An 11,443-nucleotide genomic window follows, 5' to 3' on the forward strand; every position below is an offset into this window, starting at 1 on the left:
AGCGCTCATTAATCCCGATTCCAATTCCGATTCCCGTATCCTCAGCAACCAGCGGCTGCACCTACCTTTCGCAGCGCTTTTGTTTGTGGCACACCTGAGAGGAAATGCGTAACACCATGAAAGAAAGCAAGAAAGAAAGAAAGAGATACGAAATGTTTGTCGGCCTCTTGTCGTTGTACCGTTGTAATTTCCACGAAATCTCCTCTCTCTATTTCTGTTGAGCCTCTGCCTCTGCCTCTGAGTTTGCAAACATTTTGTACCTTTTTGGGCCCCCCCCGAAAAAAAAACAAAACTCTTTTATCTGAGATTTTGTCCACGCTGGAGGTCATACGCTGGACGGACGGACGGCCGGCATGCGGGTGCCTTCGGATCGGTTTTAGGTCTACTTGGTCTACTCTTCAAGTCCCGCCTATTGTCTCGGTCCATTGACAGCCATTCAAGTGGAATTCCCCCGCATCTTTTAATTGTCTCATAATTAATGTGGGAAACGATATTCGAACGATTCGGGAAGGAAATCTCTACTGGCTGCCGTTGCTGCCGTTGCCGCTGCTGATTGAGATATTACACACATACGAGCATCGTATGGAGATGGAGATGGAGATCGAGATCCGTTCAGTCCGTGGGCCATGTGCTATATGTCGAAACTGTCAGCAGAGTTTGAAGACCTCTCGCGGCCACTCGAGACGCGACACCACTCGATGTGGCAGATGTTGGGTTGTGGCAGCGACGAGCAGTGAGAATGCAACTCAAGTACACCGATTGCACTCTCACAAGTGCCTGTGCAAGAGAGGATCTTGTGGCAGCTGAGAAATACAAAAGAAAGTATCTTAGTATGGAAAGTATAGAGGTTCTTGGGAGGCGTTTTATAAGAAATTGTTACGCCTAAAAGTCTATGGGAGTTTTGTGGTATCCATCTCCATTCAGAGAACATATTCCATCGGTAACAGGTTCAAGATTATACACATAAATTCAACTTTTATTTCAATGGAAATGTTTCCTACTTCCTTCTTAAAAATACAATCACAATTCCGATGCTTCCTTTGGGGAAGTAAAGGAAGTATAATCGGCTTAAAGAAGTCGGTTCAGTAGAACCCTTAAAACTCTTTTCGAATGCGCAGATCCCATACGAAATGATTAATGATTGCGTATGAAAGATGATCATTAAAAGCAAATGGAAATAATAATTCATATACAATTAGAGAGAAGAAACCTCTATCCCTATTCCTATCCCATATACCATGCATATATGGTTTCTTTTCATCATCTTATGGGGATTACTCATTCATCAAATCGGTGAAAACTCACTCCTGACATCTCAATTGGACATCGGGCTGTATTGGGGCGGGGGGGTGGAGGGAGCCACAGAAATAGACGGGATCGGACCACACCCATTGAGTAATCCGCTAACAGAAATCCGCTGGGGCTGGGGCTGGTTCTCTGGCGGCTCCAGTCATTTGGCACATTTAATCCACGCGTCAGCGAGCCGGGGCTCCACCAAAATGTTTGCGCATAGTTTAGGCCAGATAAATCTCGAGTTAAATGGCCAAAAGTCAAAATAAATTAAGCCCACATGCGCCGCAAACACAAACAAACGCACACAGACACCACGGAGACCCAAACAAAAGCAAAAGAGATCGAAGCCAGGCGACAGGCAGTCACCACAAACGTTGTCACACCCTTCTGGCCAAGGTATTTTGACCCGTTGAGAGAGCTCCATTCGGCTCGGTTCAGCTCGGGCCTGGCCTGGCCTGGCTTGGCCTGGCCAAATCCGCGTCCGCCCACATGCAGATGCATACGCTGTGAGAGACAATGGGCACGGCTCCAACAGCTCCAACAGCTCCAGCTCCGACTCCGACTCTGATTCCAACTCCAACTCCTTTCTCGAGCTCAGATTTGTCACCAGCTCGTTGTTCGGGCTCTTGTGCACATGCGCCATTTGGGGCCGCCGTCTCTGATTAAGTTGACGAAACTGAATTGCATGAGCCCCCAAGCCCCCAGCCCCACCCCCACCCCCGCCACGGGGTCCCGTGACATGATTTGCACGGAAAGAAATCTCCATAATCCTCGGCAAACGTTTTAAAGGGCCGGATTTCGGTGTAGTTTTTGAAAATCGATATTCGCATCTCAAAGAACATCGATTTTCTTTCAGTGCATGGTGGAATCACCAAAGACGGGGGGGACGGGGGGTGGCGGGGGAGTGGACCGTGAAGTGATATGATCTGGTGTGCGGTCTCTGGTATGGTGGAACGGAACTGGGCGGTATCGGGGTGACGAATTGGACAAACATTGGACAATTGCTGCGCCCTCGAAATGTCAACGCCCTGGAGCCGTACTTCGATCAGGCCCCCCGCCAGGCGAATATCGTATGCATGAAATATCGTATGACTCTACCTCTACCCTAACCTCTCTCCCTTTCTCTCTCTCTCACACACACACACACACACCGGCTGTGTGTGTCTTGGTGACATACTTTTACTGCTGAACGCATTTAATTATTGAGACAGTTGTTTGTTTTGCATTTCGCATTTCGCATTTGCACGCGCCGCAACCGATCGATTCCAATTGCCTTATTTTATACCCCTGCAAGGGGTACTATGACTTTGAGCTCATTCTCGCAAAGCAGAGAAGAAAACAACACACACAAATAAAGGGTCAACGCCAGAGCGAGAGAACGAACCAAATTTGTATGCTTTCACTCAACTCATCTCAGGCAAGCATATCGTAAAGCTTCCATCGAAATATGCAACTGCAAGTGTATCAAAAACTTCGTTATCCAAAGCACTCCTCTCTTGTTTATGTTTGCCGCTCTGCTGACGGCGGCGTCCGCACTGGCGTCGCCCAATTATTCGCGACGACGGACTTTCGGCTGACATTTGAGTTCAAACACCTGCAATGCACTCAAACCGCCAACGTCGTGGTCGTCGTCGAAGCCGACGCTTTCGTTTGCATATTTTTTTATGCGCCGCACGCAGTGGCCGTCGCTGTCGTGGTCGTCGTTGCGTAGTGACCGACGCTGTGCTAATTTGACTAAATTTTTTAATTTATAACTGTTGCCGGTTATAAATTCTAGCTAATCGAGTTTAATTGCCAAAGCCGCGAGTGCCACAGAAATGCTAGGCTCAGAAAGAGAGAGAGAGAGAGACACAGAGAGGATTTAATGCGCCTCAAGATAAGTTAAGAGCCAAAGACAGATGAGTGTAAACTTGCCAAATCACATAATCAACAAAAAACGTAGCAAACAGCGGGATAAAGTGATGGAAAGACAGCGTGAAAGAAAAATAAGAGGAAAACCAACCCAAAAAGGAGTGAAAAAATTCCCACAAACTTGACTCTCCGGCTTGACCGACAGACGGCCAAGCTACGTTGCCACGCTGCGAACGACTCCCCCCTCCCTCCCTTCCCACTCCCCACTGTCCCATAACGCAACGCAAGCAAATGACGTGAACGTGAAGTTTGATCAGGTGCGCATACAAATCTTACGGCGACGGCAACTTTCAGTTAAACAAAATACACAGACCAGCCACACACACATACACGCAAACACATGAGCATGCGAAAAGAGGCTCAAGAAATTTGAGAAGAGCAGTGTGATGGCGACTAGTGAAATACCCTTTGCAGAGAAGCGATGTGGCAGCGATCAAGGTAAGCAAAAAAGAATATATTGATTGGGACTTGCAGTTGATATCAATCCATATGCACAGTGGAACTTTTCTGGGTGGTCAGCCACACAATGAATGTACATCAAGTGTAGGGCTTCATCAAACCCCCTCACTTAGCTAGTACTCCTTTAACAAGGTAGGGTATACCAAAGACGAACGCTGCAAAGTAAGCAAAAGTTAATGAGAAAGTCAAATAAACGAAACAAATAACATGCAAAGTGTTCGAGTGAGAGAGTCTGGGCTGAAGAGAGCGGGAGAGTGGGTTAGAGATCGTTGGTTAGACAGGGAGGTAGGTAGTTAGGCAGAACGTTGGTCAGAGAGAGATGAGCAGTGTTGTGATGGGATGGGAAGAGAGGCTTAGAAGTTGAGAGCGATGCGCAGGCGTTTTTTTTACGGTTTGTTTTACTTTTTCGTACGCTTGCTCTTCGCCTGCGCTGTGAAGCATCTTTCGTTGTTGGTGTTGGCAACAAAGCATTTTGCGTGCCAGCCGCTGACGCGTGAGAAGGTGAACCGGCAATACCAGTGATATTCCTCCTTCCCGGAGCTGTGGCCTGATCCATGATTAAGCGACTGGGCAGGCTGGCCCTGGGCAACAACAGTCAGTGCAAACATTGCGGAGAGCTCACAAAGCAATTGCAGCTGAGTCAATAATCAATCGTCTTCGATCCGATCCGGTGCGGTCCGGTCCGGGGCCTCGGCCAGTGCCTGGACCACGCACCCACTCTGCCATATGTGCATCCTCGGACTCTCTTCCTCCTCCTCCCATCTGCAGCCTCAAATGAAACGGAAAGTGGCGCTACAAGTGCATCAGAGGCGACGGCTGCAGCTGATAAGCGCTGCCCAGCTCGAGACAGCTGTAATCTTAATGCACTTTTTTTTTGTTTTGCTGCAGCGCAAAGTCTTTGGCGATTGGGGCGGGCAGCAGAGGGATGCACTCGATATGAGACTGAGTATAAGACTGAGCGCGTATAAGCGTGCGTGCGTGTGTGTGCGTGTGCGTGTGTGTGGGATGCGGGAGGAATGACTTAACCAAAGCTCAGCTTATCGTGGCTCCCTCCCGTCTAGCTTTTATCTCAATTACCAAATTTGGTGGGGGGGGTCTTTATCGCATGCCCAGCTTTTACTTCTCTTTTGTTTCTACATTCGCTTATCTCTCCGGTGAAAGTGTTTGCAAGATTCGGCATGCCTCGCGCTACACAATTTATTTTTTGTTTGCTTGCAAAATGAAATTCTCGAGAAGTGAATCAGAAAATACATAAATAATTGAAATTTGAAACACTTACTAAGATTACACTTTTTTCAACTATTTGTTGCTTGTTTGTTTGTTTGTGTGTTTTTTTTTTTTTTAATTATTCAATTCCATCTGATTTCATCAGTGCTCGGCTCGATTCGCGCCATGTAGCTTCTATTCTACCCGATTTAATAGGTATTATGACGCCTGCAATTTGTGTCTATTTTGTTATTGTCAGTTGTTGCTTCACTCCACTGGCGCCAGTGTCCGGAGGCAACCTTCCCCACTTCTCCCATACCGTACGCTTCACACTCTATGCTCCAGTTTGTTCCTTCCATGGAACTGATATACGACGTGCCCCGCGCCGGAGCTTCGCTGATTTGATTGCCTCCGCGCGGGGTCCGGTCCGGTCCGGCCCGGCTTCTAATTCGATTTCATTCAATTCTCGGTACTACGACTGCACAATGGAAGTGCTATGTGTATTTATGTGGCACATCGTATTTAAATTTTATTAATTTGTTTTTGTCACCCATTTCTCATCGTTTTATTGTCCATATACTAAATGCACATACATACATACATATATGTACATATGTAGTATTATTAACTGATTGACTGCAAGACGTCGTCGGACGGCTGTCATCTGGGAATATTATTTTCCATAATTTTTAATTACAACATGACATGACAAGGGATTTAATTTTGCATGCTTCGTCAAGTTTTTCCACTGTAAAATCGTTGTTTGTTGCTTTTTATTGTTTTTTATTCTTCACCTTTTGAATTATGATTATTAATGTCGTATAATGGTCATTTGTCATGGCTTCGGGCCACAGATTGTGTTGCTGTAGTTGCTAACGGATTAGCCTTTTGTACTTTATTGTTATTGCATGCATTTTATTTAGTTAGAAGCGATTATGGCAACATCAGCGTCAGCGTCAGCAGCAACAACAACAAGTGCTAGAGAAACTGCAACAGTAATTAGCGCAATTTGCATTTCCTGGCTCTGGCTGGGATGGTGCCTCATGGGGGACTTCCCAGACACCCTACCAAAGCTCGACATAAATCGGTTCTCTTCAACGTAGAGATGCTTCCATACTCCATACTTCTTCAAGATACAATTGTATCTCTTAGGGTATTCCCTTCTTCGGTCTTCCCCCGTAACCACCTCAAGTGTCTGTTTTTTCCCTCTGGGGGGGATTTTGCAATTGCAAATGAATTTCATTTGAAATCGAACTGTTGTAACCGCCGCCGTAGCCGTGTGTGTGGGGGTCGGGTCCGTTGTTATGGCATTGGCGGTGGTGGTGCGGGCTTGGGGGGCTGGCCACCGGAGCCACCGCCGTTACGGGTGTGTAATTTTCACGGTCTTCTTCGTAATCAGCACACCTGTTCTAGTCCGAACGAAAGTGAAAATCCAATAATTTGCATTGTTTAATGGGTTTTACGGGCACCGGGCACCGGGCCCTACCTCGGACCCTGCTGTTCGCCAATTGAAAGTAAAAACTCTCGACCAATTTCACTTTTCAATGCCCTAATACATATTAATAATTGTGCAAGTCCTCGGCTTTTTTTTCGTTTTCGTTTTCATTTTCTCTCGCGAGCCGAGACTTGTGATTAAACATTTCAAACGAATATAATTACAAATAAATATTCGCATCTTTTGTGGACTCTGAATGTTGTATGTTTCACAAAAATGTTCAATGTTATTCGCTCTTTCTCACTAATAAACACGAATTAGAAAGAGAAAGAGGAGAAACGCTTTTGAGAAGATGAGCAAGCGAGACAGAGAAAGGGCTACACTTTGGGAAGATAGAACGAGAGCGCCGAAGATGAGCAGCCGAAAGAGGGTAGGAAGAGAGACAGAGAGAGCTACACAGAGAGACAGTGAGACAGAGAGAGTGAGAGAGAGAGAGAGGATTTTCGAGAGGGGTGGACAGTTAGTCCCGGGCGAGCGAGAAGTGTTCTATTCTCAGTGGCCGGATCTCTTGCTGGGCATTTGGCAGCGCTCGATTCAACAGCTCCAGTGGCGCAATTGGTTAGCGCACGGTACTTATAATCAGTATTCTGTGTGTATGAGCAATGCCGGGGTTGTGAGTTCGAGCCTCACCTGGAGCAGGTCGGTTGAGACTTAATTTTTTTTGCCCTCCTTTTCTTCATTTTCTTTCTTTTTCACAATTTCCTCATCATTCTAAGCTTTGGTTGGAGGTTTTTGGCTCAAAATTCTAGGATCTAAAGCGGGTTTTGTTTTGAAATTCATTTGTGGTTTGGTTTATTTCAGAGGGGATTTTTTTGGCAAAGTTTTGGGGGATTTTTTTGCTTTGGGGATTTTATTTGGTCTTTATCGGGTTTTATTCAAATTTATTTGGAGTTATTTTTGAATATTATTTACAAATATTAAGTTTTTTTTTTGGATTTGTTTTTGATTTAAAAATAATATATGTATGTACATAATATACAACAGTCACAGGAAAAAAAAATAACGAAAAAAAAAATGTGTGTCATCAAGGTTGAAGAATTTGGAGGGGTATATTATTTGGTTCAATTATTTGTACAGGTTTCTAGGGTGGAGCTGCTCTTAGATCATCCTGTTGGGCATGTCAACCGGGTGTATTCTGGCCAGTCTACGATGGTATCTGGTGCTCCCAAGACGCCTCGCCTGAGGGTGGTTTTCTGAGCTGAGAAATGTGGCTCTTCGCTTGAAGAGTGGCTCTTCGGCTCTTCGCTTCTTGGCGATGTCCCGGCTACGGATATACCACTCAACTCCGGAGATCCTAAGCAGAAATTTACTCTGAAATGTCTGAATCTTGTGCATTATAAACCAAGCTTTGAACTGGTTGGATTTCAAGTGTCCTCTATGGGTTTTAAGGATATCATTATGAGGTTCTTGAAGAGACTTTGCAAAATATATATAGCACATCGTATATAGATTTATTGAAGTACTTTCTGCCATTAGAAATCTTTTAACAGATTCACATTGTATGGTGTAATTTATGGACTCTGTTGTTTAGTTTCATATCACACGAATACTTGGCCAATTGCTTGTAAACATTTCCGAAATCTGTCAAAAAGTGCTGCCACATGCCCTTTGGTTGGCATCGAGTGGGGGGTGGGGGGCTGTAGGGGTGGAGGGATGAAAGTTTGTTTAGAAATTCAACAACATCAACACTCCAAGGGGGGGAGGGGGGAAAAGTGGCCCCAGTTCGAGTGCGACTGCGAGTATCTTCTGGCCATATCCATATGGCTTTTGGGGAAAGAGATCTTGGGACCGACAGAAGGCAACAATTAATCACTGGGAAATCGAACAATATCCGCTTCGGCGCGGATCAGCATATGGCCAATCTATCTGCATAAATAATTTTTACGATCTATCCGCTGAAAGTCAATTGAAATTATGAACACAGTTCTTCCAGCTGGTCGATCGGTCGGTGAGTCGGTCGTCGTTTCAGGCCAAATCTAAACAAGAATTCGGAAAACGGCAAACAGATGCGCGCGCGGCCACAAGAAGGTGTTGAAAAAGAGATATTTTCCCCGCCCCATCGATGATGGAATGGGATGGGTCTGTGGCTGTGGCTGTTGGATGTTGGATGGGGTGTGGGCGTTGTGGAGTGCCGAGTGTTTGGAGTGAAGTCAATAAAAACGAAGCAGCAAGAGCCGAACCCAAAGATACAGATACACAGACAGATACAGATACAGATACAGATACAGCAAATGCGCAGGCACTGCCAATAAAATGTTTGCAGTCCAGCGGCTGATTTGTTTACAGAGCATCGATGATGATGACGCCGTCGCCGCCGCCGTCCCCGATCGATGGCACAGTGGTACGAAAGCGGTAGATATCTGGCAGCAGTAAAGAACCCTGTCCAGGCCATCATCTCTTGACCCACTATCCCAGCCCGGCACTTGGCATATTTTCCGAGGAGCAGCTGCAGCTAGTCCCGTCCCCAAAAGTTCCAGCAAACTTTGGTGGTCCTCTGGCACAGACAGGGAGAGGGGGGGCAAGGAGAGGGGGAGAGGGTGAGCGTATCGAGAGAAAAGGGCCCTCGGGGTCTTGAGGTTGGGGCTTGGGCTTGGACTCTGCTCTGTAGGCGTGCAGAATTTTAAACAAATATTTACACAGCCGAAGCATTTCGGGGCAGATGGAGCGATGGAGATCCCCGGCGTTGGACAGCATCGGGGAGCAGCATAATCATTGATGGGTCTCTCGGAGCTCCAACGGCGTTCATTATGTGTTTACAGCTGCAATATTTGGGGCAACATTTATGCAAAATAAACACAACCAAACCCACCAGAGGAGTCGCACGGGAGGATCCCCGCACGGCTACCCCAGAATCTCCTTCCGCATCGTCCGAGTCGATGTCGATGTCGATGTCGGTTGCACGTTATGCTGTGTGCTGCTGTGTGTGGAGTGGAACAGCAATTGATTTGGAACAGACCACCCAACATATCAGCTCACACGTACCGGAACGGAATGGACCCATCGCCCGCCGATGATCGTTCCCCGTACAACATGATGCTCGATCCGATCCGATCCTCATCTGCATATCGCGGGGGGGTGGGGGTGCAAGGGGGGAAGAGACGTTTGCGGTTGGGCGGTCGTCGTCGGTTGTCTGACACCCGTGTTTGCCGCTTGTTCTGCTTCTTGTACGTTTATGTTGTTTATTTATGAGGCACCCTCGAAACCTATACAACCCAACCATCCTGCCACATGCCACATGCCCCCCGTCCACTACGCTGCCGCGCCGCTGCGTGGGCCGAAAAAGAAGTGAGAATTAGGCCAATTAGTGGCCTCTTCCTGGATCTCTCTCTACGAGTACGAGTACGAGAGTATCTGGCCAACATCATCAGCTTGCGGCGTCTGCAGCAGCGTCTGCGGCATGTTTGTGTCTTTTAACACTAATTGCAGAGTGCGGTGTGCAGTGTGGCAGTGTGGCAGAGTGCGGCGTCAGGCGTGAGGCGTGAGGCGTGAGGCGGCGTGCGCGTTGCATCTCAAGTGGAAGTGCTGCTCCTGCATCCGCCACCACCTACCTACCTACCTACCACCTCCTTCTTCTTCTTCTTCTTCTTCGTCTTTTTGTGGCATGCCACTTCGCTCCAGTGTGTGTGTGTGTGTGTGTGTGAAGGTGAAGGTGGTCTGGTGGGGAATGTGTGAAAAGTCGGGAGATGAAACACCGACATTTACATCGATCCGACAGTCAAAATGATTTGCTTAAACATTGAAGGCAAAAAAAAACGAAAGAAAGAAAGAAGAAATCATTGCCGCGACTTTTGCCGGGAATATTCAATTTACGGAATATTTCAATTAATTTTCTTAATTACGGTTTCCATTCCCCGAAACGAGCACGGCGACGAGTGCTTTTTGGCTTGAATTATTATCCCAAATTAGCATAATTATTTATAACATTTATTTACATTATGCGGTTTCGGTTTCGCTTTTAGGGAATATATGTAAATAAAGAAGATACGCGGGCTGGAAAAGATTTCAAGCTTTAAGTTCCGAGAACACTACTGGATGCTGGATACGAATTCCAGCCACAAAGTGCTCGAAGAAACAGCTTCCTGATCTCAAAGTCCTAACAAAAGAGTGTTGGAAAAGCTGCTCAGCTTTAGAAGCAGTGCTTCCAGAATAGAACAGCCTGAAAGAAACAGTTCTGTAGAAAAAGATCCCACAAGAGTCTGAGTCTTGAATAAACAGTGCTGGAAAAGGCTTCACAACGCAACAGTGTTAGGAAAGCTTCTCCGCTATAGAGAACTCAACGAAGCAGTGCTCAAAAAGTCTTCCAGAATAGAAAACCTGAATGAAAGAGACCTGTAAGAGAAGATCCCACAAGAGTGGTCTTTGAAGAAGAGTCTTGAATAAACAGTGCTGGAAAAGGCTTCACAAGGCAACAGTGTTGGGAAAGCTTCTCAATGCTCAAGCAGTGCTCAAAAAGGCTTCCAGAATAGAAAACCTGAATGAAACAGTCCTGCAAGAGAAGATCCTAAAAGAGAGAGAGTCTTGAATAAACAGTGCTGGAAAAGGCTTCAGATGGAAACAGTGTTGCAAAAGCTCAAACAGTGTTTCAGTGCTCAAAAAGGATTCCAGAGAAGAATAAAAGGCTTCTCAAGGCAACAGTGTTGGGAAAGCTTCTCAGCTATAGAAAACTCAATGAAGCAGTGCTCAAAAAGGCTTCCAGAATAGAAAACCTGAATGAAAGAGACCTGTTAGAGAAGATCCCACAAGAGGGCGAGTCTTGAATAAACAGTGCTGGAAAAGGTTTCACAAGGCAACAGGGTTGGGAAAGCTTTCAAGTTAACAAACCCCTCAAATCACTGTCTCTCCATCGCTCCCAACTTCTCGATGGCCTGTCTAATACTTACACAAGAATCTACTTACGATTGACGCGGTGTTCGCCATTCTAATGGCTTCTAACTCGTCGAAGCAGCCCCGAGAATGTTCCAGTAATCAGACGAATGAGGTATCCACCCAGCAATGTGGGGGAGAAACCAGGTGCACTCTCCATCCATCCAATGTACGTGCCTGCCCAGCCCCAGCCCCAGCCCCCAGCCCCCAGCCCAC

General features: G+C 46.5%; 1 long non-coding RNA gene and 1 other non-coding gene across 2 annotated transcripts; one reads left to right on the top strand and one right to left on the bottom strand.

The window, feature by feature from the left end:
- Nucleotides 1–441: 441 nt before the first annotated feature.
- LOC117184882 (uncharacterized) lies at nt 442–5,435 on the bottom strand. Its single transcript, XR_004470343.1, has 2 exons — nt 4,943–5,435; nt 442–803 (listed from the first exon to the last, which is right to left on the bottom strand). It is a non-coding gene; the product is annotated as an uncharacterized lncRNA (long non-coding RNA).
- A 1,469-nt stretch (nt 5,436–6,904) lies between these two features.
- On the top strand, nt 6,905–7,002 carry TRNAI-UAU (transfer RNA isoleucine (anticodon UAU)). The gene is made up of 2 exons: nt 6,905–6,942; nt 6,967–7,002. It is a non-coding gene; the product is annotated as a tRNA-Ile (tRNA).
- Nucleotides 7,003–11,443: the final 4,441 nt, after the last annotated feature.

Source organism: Drosophila pseudoobscura, chromosome X, assembly GCF_009870125.1.
Source record: "Drosophila pseudoobscura strain MV-25-SWS-2005 chromosome X, UCI_Dpse_MV25, whole genome shotgun sequence".
Classification (NCBI taxonomy): Eukaryota; Metazoa; Arthropoda; class Insecta; order Diptera; family Drosophilidae; genus Drosophila; species Drosophila pseudoobscura.